We start from the raw sequence: 14,069 nt of genomic DNA on the forward strand, positions 1-14,069 counted from the left end.
CGCATGGGAAGAGCATTCAACATATAATTCCAAAAATTCTTAGTATTTAACAAGATGGGAATTAATTGAAAATGCTTTTCACAGGCATCAGGAACTCAGCTGCCCACTCATGGGGTTCTTCTATTGATTAGTTTTAAAAGTCCTAAGTTCTGTGCTATTAAGCACTACCCTAACCAGTGAACAGTGAAAAATTGATAATTATCCTTAGAATTACTGGTAACTTTGCCATCTACCTCCACAAAAGTAAAAACAAGACCACATTGTTTATATATGCAGCCTAATAGAAATCAAGATGTAGATTTTGACACATTACACATTCAGCAATTACAGCTGTTTATATGCAAATTTATAATGTTCATATCTATATAGATATAAATATAAAGTTATACCTATAATAACACAGTGTCTCTGAACACTACTCAAGTTATATTAGCTTGGGCACAGCAGCACATAATATACTTTCTTGCTTAGGTGTTTTATAGAAAACCATTAATGCATTCTTACATAAATGTACTTTCTGCTGTGTATTATTCAGTGTTTTGCAACAATGTTTCTGTGACAACCTGTCTAGAAAAAAAAAGTATTTGATTATATGTTACTACATTGGCTTTTTTGCTAATTTATTTGATTTAAAAGCGTACTGAGACTTGGAAACATTCCCCATTTACTCAGCTGTCTTCTCACTTTTATCACATATTTTTACCATACTCGAAACAATAAAAGGCCCCTGAATTTGTGAAAATTGCCTTCAATTTGGGAGAAAGTGTTGAGTTTATTGTTTCAATACGCAGAAAATTCCTTCCAACAGTGACTTCAGTTTCTTTAACCCATTGTTAACCTGGCACTTTATTAAGAATTGCATTAGGAGGCCATATGTATGTTTGTTGCACTGCTAATTCTAGATTTTCACCCTTTACAGTGCATTAAAGAAGATTCATCTAACAAGAGCAAAGTTGCATCAAAGTTGTATAAGAAACCATTGTGCACTGATTCTCAGAAATAATACAGTAGGAATATGACTTAGTGTTTGTCCAACAGGCTTCAGTGAAGAAAAATCAATAATTGGAAATTTGGACATCTTTAAAGTTTTAATGGCCTTCATAGCTTTAATTTTTAGCTTTTCTACAAATCACAGAAAGCATGTAGTACTGCAGTGATGCCAGGTGAATAAAACTGTTCAAAGCCACTGACTACTACACTGAAGAAGAAATTAGTTGCTTCTTAGAAAAGTAGCTTTGCTCCAAAATGTAAAGAAATTAATTTATATTTTTAGGACAAAGTATGCGTTTCCACAAATGATGCTTGGTTCTGCTGAATATCCATGAAATCAAGCATCTCCTGATCCTCATTTCTGGTCTTCTTTAATGTTTTGTTACGTTCTTCACTGGAAATAGTTATGTAATTAGTTGTTATCTCACATTGCAGCCTGTGCTGAAACATGCATAATGTGAGATCCAATTTTGTGACCTTGATCCTGCCTTAATGAAAAAAAACAACAATATTGTTGAGCTATGGGTGCCCCTACAAGTTTGTAAGTGTGGGAGTCCAGAGCCTACTACATCAGCCAAGATGAGAAAAGAGAACACAGAGTACAGGAATGAGTGTGCTGAATTAGTAACAAGTTAGTAACTCAAGGATTCAGAAGTGAAACACCCACATGAAAAGATATAAAAACTAACAAGCAAGTTGGGGGGGGCACAGGATGGCGACTCTAGAAGATCAGGGATCAGCTTGTTCCCAAGAACAAAGGCTGACGCATCCTTGTCTGTATGGTGACAGCTTGGACAGCAGATACTGGTGAAGGTAAGCATACCAATGTCTGGCCTTGAGGCATGCTGCTTTCAGCACAGTACTATGAGCATTAGCTCATAATAATGTAAGAAAATTGTGTACTGGTAGGCTGTGGGTATAATTCTGTTTTTACATGTCCATGCACAAGTAAACAAGCAAAACTGACTCAGAGATAGAAGGATTTACAGTATTATTTGTAAAATATAGTAATTTGCCCCTTGACTACGTACAAAATCTAAAACTAGGAGCGAGGTACAGCAATCAAAACAGAAATTCATGCCAAAGAAACAAGACAGAAAACTGAAAGCCAAAATAGGGACCAGCATCAATATTTTAAGAATCAATTTAGAGCACAATCAAACAAAACATAATGCTTCCAGGGAATCCATAGGCCCTAGTGCTTTTCAGGACCTGTTTGCACTATGAAGCAACATATTCTATATTTGGTGAACTGAGCTGACGCAAGTTTGTGACACAACAGCTAGGAATGGTCATAATGACCTTTCAGCTAGCAGAAGCCTTAAGTCCTAGTGGCATAAATATAATTATACATATGATCAAGCTTTCCCATTTCTATAGTAATAAAGTGGTGTTGTAGCTCCTCATTAAGAGGAAAGACATGAAAGAAAAACATCATGATGGCATATTTTTAAAACTATAGTGTTCAGAAACCTTCTCTTAATGAGTATAAGAAGCACTAAAACAGGTCTCTCAAGAGCTATCTGGTTGGGATTTATTGTATGCTTTTAAAGCGCATTGCTTTGCAATTTCATCTGTAAAGAAATTGAAGCCAGCTTAAGAAACAGCCTACTGGTGAGAGACAGTCCAGTAAGACAGATATGAACATGGAAGACACTGAATCACTCTTAAGCAGATGTACTTTGCAGCTGCAACTATGCTAGAAGATGATACTACTCAACAAGAAGATGATGATTTTGTTGTTTCTGTTTAAACATTATATAACACTTGTGCAGCTTTCTACTGTTGGAATTTAGAAATAAATAGGACTGAATACCATGAATTCCAAAGATGCAATAGAGGACAAAGTCATCCTCCAGGATATTTGAAGTATCTTAGATAAAACAGCTTGGCAAGTCAGTTTTATTCCATACAGTTAAATTCCCAAATCCTAGCCACAGACACTGCTCTCATCTGCCTTTCCATTCCAAACTAAATGGGAGCTTCAAAGAGAATCCTTGCTGACAACTTCAGTCAATATCCTCTTCTTGGCTTTTAACACTTTTATCTCAGTGTCAGAGTGCCATGGGGGTTTAGTGGGATGACATTTCAGAAACAAAGTGAGGACTAGACAAGTTCTCATAGGGATTTCAGTACTCCAAAGGAAATACTAAAAATGGAAGAAAAAGATGGAAGTTACAGTGATTCAGACGTGATGGGGACAATTTTTGGAGAGTGAGGGAATAGTTGAGAGCATTCCTCTATCACTGAAACTCATAAAGGCAGACTTTGCAATGTGATAGGAAGGGAATTAATAACAGTAGTTAAGAAATAATAAAGTTGTAAGGGAATTGAGAAGCAATTATTGCAAGCAATTATTACAAAAACACCAGTAAGCGGTGGTTCAAAGATCTTTAGTGGAAGAAGCTCAGACGTGAATCTTAATGTTATGAACATATAAAGCACCAGCACAGAGAGAAAGACTAAATGTTTAAAAAGGCTGTTAGTGACTGCACTTAGCAGAACATTGATGGCACTTATGCCATTGCACTACAAGGTGAACAAGCCTGTTGTGGTTTAAACTCTGTCAGCCACACAGTCTCTCTCTCACTCGTCCCCTCTCTTTCCCTCCCCCTACTCCCGGAGGGACGGAGAGGAGAATCGAAAAGAATGCAACTCCCACGGGTTGAGATAAGAACAGTTTAGTAACTAAGGTATAACACAAATCACTGCTACCACCAATAATAATAATGCTAAAGGAAATACCAAGGGAAGAAAATGCAACACCTCACCACCCGCCGACCGATAACTCACCCCACCCCGCCTGATCAAGCACCGACCAATACCTCGTCCAACCCTGCAGTTCTACTAGCCCTTCCGGGTAACTCTCAGTTACATCCTGGGCATGACGTGCTGTTCTATGGAATACTTCTTTGGTCAGTTTGGGTCAGGTGTCCTGTCCCTGCTTCCTCCCGGCTTTCCCTCCTCCCTGGCAGAGCATGAGACTCAGAAAGTCCTTGGTCAGACTAAACATTACTGAGCAACAACTAAAAACATCGATGTTATCAGCACTGTTCCCAGGCTGAAAGTCAAAAACACAGCACTGTACCAGCTCATATGAAGGAGAAAAATGACTGCTACTGCTAAACCCAGGACAAAGCCTCGCAGAAATTGCTCCTCTGTGTTTTTGCAGTTCCGAGAACTTGATGCAACTCCTGTTATCACTAATGCCTTTGGTAGGCCAAATGTCAAGATCAGAATATGCATCATAAAGTCTGAAATGTGATGTGAAAAATGAGAGTAAGATAAAGACAGTTAGAGGTTACCTAAGAAAGCATCATTGGAGTGATACAAAATTGATTAAATAAACTCCATATATTGAACAATCTATCAGACTTCACAGATGTCGTGGTTTAAGCCCAGCTAGCAACCCAGAATCACACAGCCTATCTTTCACACCCCTCACCCCTTCCTCCACGTGCTCCGGGAGAGATGGGGAGGAGAATCGAAAGAATGTAACTCCCAAGGGTTGAGTTACGAACTGTCCAGTAACAAAGGTATAACACAAACAACTCCAGCTACCACCAATAATAATAATAATGATAAGGGAAATAACAAGGGAAGAGAATACAACTGCTCACCACTCGCCGACAGATAACCATCGCGACATGAGCAGTGATCTAGTCCTTACGGGGAATTTCCTCGGTTTATATACAGGTCATAATGTGCTGATGGTATGGAATACCTCTTTGGTTAGTTTGGGTAAGGTGTCCAGTCTCTGCTTCCTCCCAGCTTACACTCCTCCCTGGCAGAGCATAACACTCAGAAAGTCGTTGGTCAGAGTAAAAATTACTGAGCAACAACTGGAAACATCGGTGTTATCAGTGCTATTCCAGGGGTTAACGCGAAAACCACATCACTGCACCAGCTACTAAGGACAAAAAAGACTGCTAACAAAGAAGACCACGTCAGTGAAACCAGGGAGGCTCAAAGATCAAGCCCTCAGCCTGAAGCAGGATGTGCTCCTGAGCTACACGGTTGCAAATCATGTTTACGTAGGCAATACCTGCTCCTGTCCTTGTGATTCCCCCCACTCCTCCACCAAATCCTGGTGTTTAAAAATGCCCGAGTTGTTTCTTTTGGAGAAACAGGACAAAAGACAAGAGCCTGCGAACAGCAACGCTCCATCAGGAGGCCATCTGGCCCAGTGCTCTCTCTCCAGTGGCACCCCATACGTGTTGCAAGGAGAGTAGCTGAGGAGTGCAGGTCTACTTGTGTCAGGGTCCAGAGGGTGTTCGTAGGCCTCGATGCCTGGGACTGGCCCCCCTTTGGGACTTGCGCTGCAGACATCCCCTCGGGCCTACGTCAGAGCTTGTTGTGCAGAACTATACGGAGCACATAGCATAGCTGTTCTGTTCTATTCCGTTCCGTTGCATTCCATTCTATTTCATTCCATTCCGTCCCATTCCCTGCACTCTTGTTAAGTCGTATGATGATGTGAGCGTTATTTATCTAAAATGCCGAGGGGTTTTAACACCAGAAACGCTTTCAGAGACACAAAGCAGACAGAAATCAGGTTAGAGGCGGAAAGAGTATTTTATTTATTCATAAATCAAGTTGTTTGGTTCATCTCAGTTTAGTTGAGTTGATTTAATGTTAGTCTAGTTTAGCTTAGATTCTATTTCCTCTCCCTAAATGTGTCCGAGCTGGTGCTCACAAGCTTTAACGCGATGCACACACGTAGCCAGCAGCAGGCTGACGCATCCTTCAGTTTCTGTGGCAAAAGGGCTCCCTCGCAGCCTGAGAGAGGAAAGCTGGGGCAGGAGCGGTGCCGTGGTGGGGTGAGAGCTGTGGAAGAACCCAGCGAGAAAGGGCCAGGGAAGAGCTGACTGGGGGCGGTGCTCAATGCTACAGAGGACAGCAGCAAGTCCCGGGGCCACGCTGGGGCCAGCCTGGGAGTCCCGGGGCCACGCAGGGGCCACCCTGGGAGTGCCTATGGCTGCCTCCCCCCGGATGCGGGGCACGAGGGCCAGCTGCGTGGAGCACGAGCCGCTGCCTTTGTGCCACCATGACCCAAAGGAGCCCCGTGAAGGGGCTGTGCTCGGCTGCGGAGGAGGCAAAAAACCCCGGGGACACTTGCTAGTCCAGCCTGGGGGCAAAAAAGCCTTCCCCCCCCAGCTGCAGGACACGAGGGCCACCTTCGTGGTGCATGAGCACCAGGCGATAACGCAGAGCACCAGGAGCACAGGAGCCCTGGCAAGTGGTCATGCTGAGTGCTCAGAGGAAGGCAAAAAAACCCGGGGACCGGTGCCAATCTGCCCCGGGGGAAAATTCCTTCCTGACCCCAGGGCTGGCGATCGGCTACTCCCTGAGCACGGCAGCAAGACCTGCTCCTGGTCCACGGGCTGGTTACGCCTCCAAGGGGACACTGGAACTGCCTTTTCTGCCTCCACCGGGAGCCGTCTCAGGGGCTTCCCACAACAGCAAAATGCCGCTGGCCTCATCCACCCTGGGAACAAGAACCCTTCCAGTGCCTGGCTCTGCAGCTCCAAAGCACTGGTGGAGGCCACTGGCCTTTATACTGCCCCGGGGCATTGTGATGCTGCATTGGCGCGTGCTGGCACTATGACGCGCGAGTGACGGGGCCCCCGCAGCCCTGCCCAGCGCAGCCCTACTCCTGCTGCCGCTGTGGCTCTTGCCCCTTCACCCAGCCTGCCTTGGAGAGAGGCCTTTGGCACGCTGGCCTGGAGGAAGACCTTGTGCCCAGGATGCCCACAGGGATGTCCCTGCCCATGGCGGCCACACACCGGGCACCGCTGCTGGGTATCCCTGGATATTAATCCCTATGGTCGGACTGCGTCAATAAAGGCGTTTACACCGCAGTCAGTCTGTTCAATCCTCTTATCAATGATCTGGATACCGGACTTGAATGCATCATTGTCGAGTTTGCTGCTGATGTTAAGCTCAGAGGTGCTGTTGGCTCTCTTGGCGGATAAGAGGTCTTGCAGAGGCCTCTAGGCAGACTGGAGTATTGGGCAAACATCAACGGTATGAAGCTGAGCAAGAGCAGATGCTGAATTGTGCACGTGGAAAGGAGGAATGCCAGCCACAAAAGTGTACATTGGGAGAGAGGTGGGCTGGAGAGCATCCCCGCAGAAAGGGATCTGGGCGTGCTGCTTGGCGGCGGCCTCAATGTGAGCCAGCAATACGCCTTTGCAGCCAAGAGGGCAAACCACATCCTGGGGTGCATCACACCCAGCATGACCTGCCACTTAGAAGAGGTGATTTTCCCGCTGGAATCAGTGCTGGTGCGGGCTCCCCTTGCGTACTGGGTGCAGTTCTTGGCCCCATCATAGAAGAGACAGCCAAAAGAGGAAGCATTCAGAGAACAGAATCACAGTTATAAATACAATACACGAAGGTTGTAACTGGTTTATAGACTGAATGCGATTAACTGGAAAAGAAGGGATCACCGCCGTTCAAGAAGAACATAAAGGTCCTCAAATGCATCCAGAGGAGGGCAACAAAGGTGATGAGCAGTCTGGAAGGCCTGTGCTGTGAGGAGCGGCTGAGGACATTGGGTTTGTCTACTTTGGAGGAAAGGAGGCTGAGAGGTGACCTCATTGCCCTTTACAGCTCTTCTCAAGGAGGGGAAAGGGAGAGGGAGGTGCTGATTTCTTCTCGCTGGCATCCAGGGATCGGGTGTAAGGGGAATGGTTCAGAGCTGCGCCCGGGGAGGTTTAGAGTGGATCTTAGGAAGCATTTCTTTACCTAGAGGGTGGCCCAACATTGGAAGAGGCTTCCCAGAGAGGTGGCCAATGCCCTGTGCCCATCAGTGTTTCAGAGGCATTTGGACAACATCCTTACTAACATACTTTAACTTTTGGCCAGCCCCAAAGTGGTCGAGCGGCTGGGCTTGGTGATCATTGTGGCTCTCTTCCAATTTTTTTCTCCCTACTTCCTTCTCTCTCCAGTGGCACCCCATACTTGTTGTCGAGGATGCCCAGGGGGATGTCCCTGCCCATTTTGGCCACACCCTGGGCACCGCTGCTGGGTATGTCTGGATAGTAATCCCTATGTTCAGACTGCATCTTTAAATGTGTTTATACCACGTACAGGTATTTGGGTGTGGCCATTCCATAGGTGAAAGACGCGGGTTTTGATTTGCTCTGCATGAACTTTACAGAAATGTAGAGAGCATACAGGATTTTTTCATCATTCCTTATCAGTACAGCAACTGACATTTGCTACTATGCTGCTTATGGTGAGGTCTTCTGAACAAGAGCATATAATGAATAATGCACCCAGGATGAAAGAATGCCCACCTTTTGTGTTTTTAACCCTGCAGCAACCCAGGACCACACAGCTGCTCACTGACACCACTCCCCTTCCTCCCTCCGCTCCCGGAGGAATGGGGAGGAGTATCGAAGGAATGTAACTACCACGGGTTGAGATAAGAACAGCAACCACCAATAATAATAATGATAAGGGAAATAACAAGGTAAGAGAATACCGCATACCACTCGTTGACTGATACCCAGCCAGACCGAGCAGCGTTTTAGCCTTTCCGTGTAACTGCCCCCAGCTTATTTAGAGGGCATGACGCGCTGTGGTATGGAATACCTCCTTGTTTTGTTTGGGTTGGGTGTCCTGTCTCTTCTTCCTCCTGGCTTCACCTCCTCCCTGGCAAAGCATGTGACTCAGAAAATCTTTGGTCAGACTAAACATTACTAAGTAGCAACTAAAAACATGGGTGTTATCAGCGCTGTTCCCAGGCTGAAAGTCAAAACCACAGCACTGCACCAGCTGTTAAGGAGAAAATTGGCTGCTGCTGCTGAACCCAGGACAACAGAGAATACATTTTAAATATAAACTTAGTTCATTTATAGAAGATAAAATGAAACATAGAGTACCTCTAACAATGGATGTATTTGGAGAAGGCTGTTGTTCTTAATGACTTCTTTGCCTCAGTCTTCACTGGCAAATGCTCTGACCACCCAAGTCCTGCAAGGCAGATGCAGGGACTGTGAGAATGAAGACCTTAAGCACACTGTAGGAGAGCATCTGGTTCGAGATCATCTTAAAAACCTGAATGTACACAGGTCCATGGGACCTGATGAAATTCATCCGTGGGTCCTGAAGGAGCTGGCGAATTAAGTTGCTAAGCCACTGTCCATCATATTTGAAAAATCATGGCAGTCAGGTGAAGTTCCCGATAACTGGAAAAAGGGAAATATAACCCCCATTTTCAAGAAGGGGAAAATGGATGACCCAGGGAACTATAGACCAGTCAGTCTTGCCTCTGTGCCTGGCAAAATCTTCGAGCAGATTCTCCTGGAAGGCATGCTAAGGGACATGAAAAACAATAAGGTGGTGCTTGGTGACAGCCAGCATGGCTTCACTAAGGGGGAATCCTGCCTGACTAATTTGGTGGCCTTCTATGATGGGGCTACGGAACTGATGGGTAGAGGTAGAGCAATTGACGTCATCTACCTGGATTTTTGCAAAGCATTTGACACTGTCCCATATGACATATATCTCTAAATTGGAGAGACATCAATTTGATAGATGTACCACTTGGTGGATAAAGGATTCACTGGATCGCCACACGCAAAGACTTGTGGTCAATGGCTCAGTGTTCTGATGGAGACCAGTAACGAGTGACGTCCCTCAGGGATTGGTGTTGGGAGGAATCCTGTTCAAAATCTTTGTCCGTGACATGGACAGTGGGATTGAGTGCACCCTCAGCAAGTTTGCTGATGACACCAAGCTGTGTGGTTTGGTTGATACACGGGAGGGAAAGGAATGCCATCCAGAGCGACCTTGACACGCTTGTGAGGTGGGCTGATGCCAACCTTATGAAGTTCAACCATGACAAGTGCAAGGTCCTACACCTGGGTCGGAGCAATCCCAGGCACAGCTACAGATTGGTCAAAGAAGAGATTCAGAGCAGCCCTGCGGAGAAGGACTTGGGGGTGCTGGTCGATGAGAAAATGAACATGAGCCGGCTTCAGTGTGTGCTTGCAGCCCAGAAAGCCAACCATATCCTGGGCTGCATCAAAAGGAGTGTGACCAGCAGGTCCAAGGAGGTGATCCTGCCCCTCTACTCTGTTCTTGCGAGACCTCACTTGGAGTATTGTGTGCAGTTCTGGTGTCCTCAACATAAAAAGGACATGGAACTGTTGGAACAAGTCCAGAGGAGGGCCACGAGGATGATCAGGGGACTGGAGCACCTAACGTATGAAGATAGGCTGAGAAAGTTGGGGCTGTTCAGCCTGGAGAAGATAAGGCTGAGTGGAGACCCCATAGCAACTTTCTAGTATCTGAAGGGGGGCCTATAGGGATGCTGGGGATGGACTATTCATTAGGGACTGTAGCAACAGGACAAGGGGTAATGGGTTAAACTTAAAGAGGGGAAGTTTAGACTGGATATAAGGAAGAAGTTCTTTACTTCTTGTAAGTGGTGTGGCACTGGAATGGGTTGCCCAGGGAGGTTGCGAATGCTCCATCCCTGGCAGTGTTCAAGGCCAGGTTGGATGAAGCCTTGTGTGGGATGGTTTAGTGTGAGATGTCCCTGCCCATGGCAGGGGGGTTGGAACTAGATGATCTTGAGGTCCCTTCCAACCCTAACTATTCTGTGATTCTATGTGAGAATAAAAAATACAATGTCTCTTCCCTATTTGCTTGCTGGTGGAAGCTATCAGCACTGAAAATTAGAATGCCAAGTAGTAAATGATCAGTTGGCATCTGATTCTTCAGGTTTCTTTTCTTGTTTTGCATTTTTGTTTTTTTTTTTTTCTTAAATAGCTCAAAGTAACCTTTCATATTAATTTCTCTTCAGAATCCTTTGTCTTTGTGTAGACATCTATACACCTAAAAACAGATATAGCAAAAAACCCTCATGAAACCTTAAAGATCTCCTGGACTACCTAGGAGATTCCAGTTACTGATTCTGTTCTCCCTGTCCTCTGGGGGAAAAAATGGATTGAGTGATCATTTAAAACCAGATCAGTATATATCATTCAGAATATGATGCATAGTATCTTTTTATGTTTAGGCTAAGAAAAGTGTGAAAGAATAAACTAAAGTACCAGAGAAAGCTTACCCCTTAAAAAAAAAAAAATCAAATTATGTAAATTGAATCTTGTACCTGTTTTAAGCTGCTTCTGAGCTTTCATTGTAAATACAGTACTGTACAGTTTCAAGTATAATCATTGCTCCCTATCTGTCTCTTGAGGAGTTAATATCCATGATTGTTCTTTAATTTGAATGCAGCTGTGACTAGATTAGAAATGATTATTCTTTTACTTACCTCCTCTGTTTAGTGCACCACTTCTAAATTACAGATACAAGTAAGCAAGAAATTGATTAATTATAAAGTAGAATGTAAACTGGGGAGAGGAAAATGAGAACTAGCTAGTAATTTTATTAGTCTTGATAGAGCTAGATTGTTCTTAGCTGGTTTACTGAAGACTTTAATTCATTTTACGAAATACTGTAAGTAGGTAACCAGAAGCAAATTACTCACCTGCCATAATTTTCCACTAAAGGTGCATCCTTTACACAGTAGCCTGTGGTAATTTCATGAGGAAAGACATATTCATGTTGAACTTGTAACAGCTGAGCAAAACCTTTCATTTAAATTAGACTTAAATACAGATCTCTCTGTATTTTCTTTCTGTGCCTAGCTGGAACTAGTAAACTACTTTCTCTTGAGCTCAAGCATTAAAAAATATACCAGGTCTGGTGAATGCAGAACTGAAGAAGGAGAGATGATTCTGTCACAGGGGACTGAGCTATCTCAGAAAAAATATTTAGCTTGAGGAAGAAGAACCAGTGGCCTATTCCACAGCTGCAACTCCTGAAAAGCTTTTCATGAATTAGGAGGAGTCCAGTGACCTGAAGGATGTTGTTGACCTGCAGGATTTTCTTCTGCTCTATAAGCAGGGTGTTTGGGAGTCAGGTAAGTGTATTGGCTTGTCTCATAGACCAGGACCTGTTATTCTTCTCCCTGTTTACTGTTCAGTTTTCCTTTGATTTATCCAGTTCCTGCAACGTGTTGGAGTTCTTTTGGCTTTCTAAATGATGATTTCTGATGGCATAGTAATTTCTTTTGATTCCTTCTGCATTGGCTGCTGGTGGTCTATATGTGGCTGGTTAATCACAGTGTCTACTTTGTGCTTCCAGTTCTGGAAAAAGCACATTGCTGAAGTGTTCCTTTTTGTCTTAAAGTGGACCAGGTGACCCATTATGAATCCCACTGTGGTCTGTGAATGTGTGAAGAGCTCCAGATCTATTTGTGCTAGATTATGCCAGGCATTTATTGTGAGTGGAAAAGGAGGGGATCTGCAAGGAGAACAAAATGCAAAGCATCTGTAGAAACATCTATGGTATCATTGGAGAACTCATACACAACATAAGGCACTTTAATGAGGGGTTTACATATCTATATCTATCTATACCTGTATCTATATCTAATCTATCTAATAAGCATTTTCAGTTATATTCCTCTTCTCACAGAACTTAAGTTTGGGCTCTAGGCAATTGTATTTAATTAAGGGGACTGAAGCTTAGGATACCATCTTTCATTGTAAAATATTTGTGTGTTTGTAACTGACACCATCTTTTGCAAAGACAAATAGTAGCTCTGAGAGTAAGGAGAAGGCAGTTCCTTATTGGAAGGAGCTAATTTTTAAGGACTCATTGCCCAAACATACCCATTGGACAGTGGAGTTGATGGGAAGATCTTCATGGCTTCTATTCCTGTCCCACTCATTAGGTCAGCATTTTCAGGCTTTCCTATTCTTCCTTAGCAGCTGTGCTTGAAAAATCATTTCCCCCTTCATTTTCTCCCTCATTCCTCCTCATTTCTTCTCCACCTACTGGAATACTTTTAATTTTTTTTTTTTCTTTTTTTTTCAGCTAGAATGTACCTTTTAGGACAATTAACTAAGATCAAGTACTTCCTACCAATTTAGTTCTCTTAGTGTAAAACTACGAAATTCTGCAGGCTCAAGAAAACAACTGTTTCCTTTCACCTCAGATGAGACAGCCCAATAATGTAACTACCAAAGGATTAGATGGATTCCTCCCCAATTACAGTTTATGTAGCTACATTTTTCTCTTAGTCAATCACTCATCTAACAATATTTACCATAATGTAATCAGTACCGTAGATTTAATGGCACATCTTTAGGATTCATATTACTTACTGGTATCTGTACCTTTGAAGACTGAAATAGCTCTCTTCAAATTGGTCTGAACTGCAAGAGTTTCATATTCAATGGTTCGCATGAAAAGATATTTATTTTGAAATTATTAAAAGAAACCAAACCAAAACAAAAGAAACCCTCTACAATTGATCTACAAACCAAAACAATGCAAAACACCTTTCCAACAAGATTCTGAGAGGCAAGATGCTGGATTTTCTAGTTCAGTGATTTCAGTCAGCTTAGCAACTCTTCAGCTCAGTGATTTCAGTGGTTCATGATTCAGCCTTGCTGGGTTGCTGGTACTGTTGTAAATGATGTAAAGAATGCTCTTAGGTACCTGCTCTGCCAAAACATACAAATGGACTTTAGCTGTAGTATAATGAGATTAGTGAATACGATATAAACTCAGGAGCAGAATGTGGATTGCCTTAGATGTGTTTGTCTCTTGTATCACAGTATATCTCTTTAACTTGCAACCCAAACTTACATTGAAGAATTAGGATAGCAATTTACCTTCAAATTTAGGAAGGTAGCTATACTTCCTTTTTTAACAAAGAGGAAGAAACCTGCTCCATACCTTAAGAACAAGTGCATTCAGCCCTAAAATTCTTCTTATAATTTTGTACAATATTTCAAAGTGTTGTTACTACCCTGACAAATGACAAAGAAACACGTTTTGAAAATTTCTTTCCACTTTATATAAAGACATAATCATACAGCATATAACAAATATAAAAAGCATCAGTTTTCCTTACTTCTCCATTGCCACAGTATTTTGACCAAAAAAATATCATTAAATATTTATTGACTGGCCTAAATCACTGGTTGTAAAACACAGTCAATTATTTCACAGCTCATTGATTTCTGTAACTCTGGCTTATCTTGCTA

At 43.2% G+C, this 14,069-nt stretch overlaps 1 protein-coding gene across 2 annotated transcripts in view; it reads right to left on the reverse strand.

The window, feature by feature from the left end:
* The window catches only part of MC4R (melanocortin 4 receptor), an 85,724-nt gene that overhangs the window by 37,627 nt on the left and 34,028 nt on the right, over window positions 1-14,069 (reverse strand). The window contains exons 1-2 of one of the 2 annotated variants that reach the window (XM_065667546.1): window positions 11,498-11,681; window positions 8,883-8,973 (exon numbers count right to left, since the gene is read on the reverse strand). The gene's annotated coding sequence lies outside the window, so the exon portion shown is untranslated. Of the gene's footprint in view, window positions 1-8,882; window positions 8,974-11,497; window positions 11,682-14,069 lie in introns of those variants that run through there. The other variant, XM_065667547.1, reaches the window with a different exon arrangement.

The sequence above is a fragment of the Lathamus discolor genome, chromosome 2 (assembly GCF_037157495.1).
Source record: "Lathamus discolor isolate bLatDis1 chromosome 2, bLatDis1.hap1, whole genome shotgun sequence".
NCBI classification, from domain to species: domain Eukaryota; kingdom Metazoa; phylum Chordata; class Aves; order Psittaciformes; family Psittacidae; genus Lathamus; species Lathamus discolor.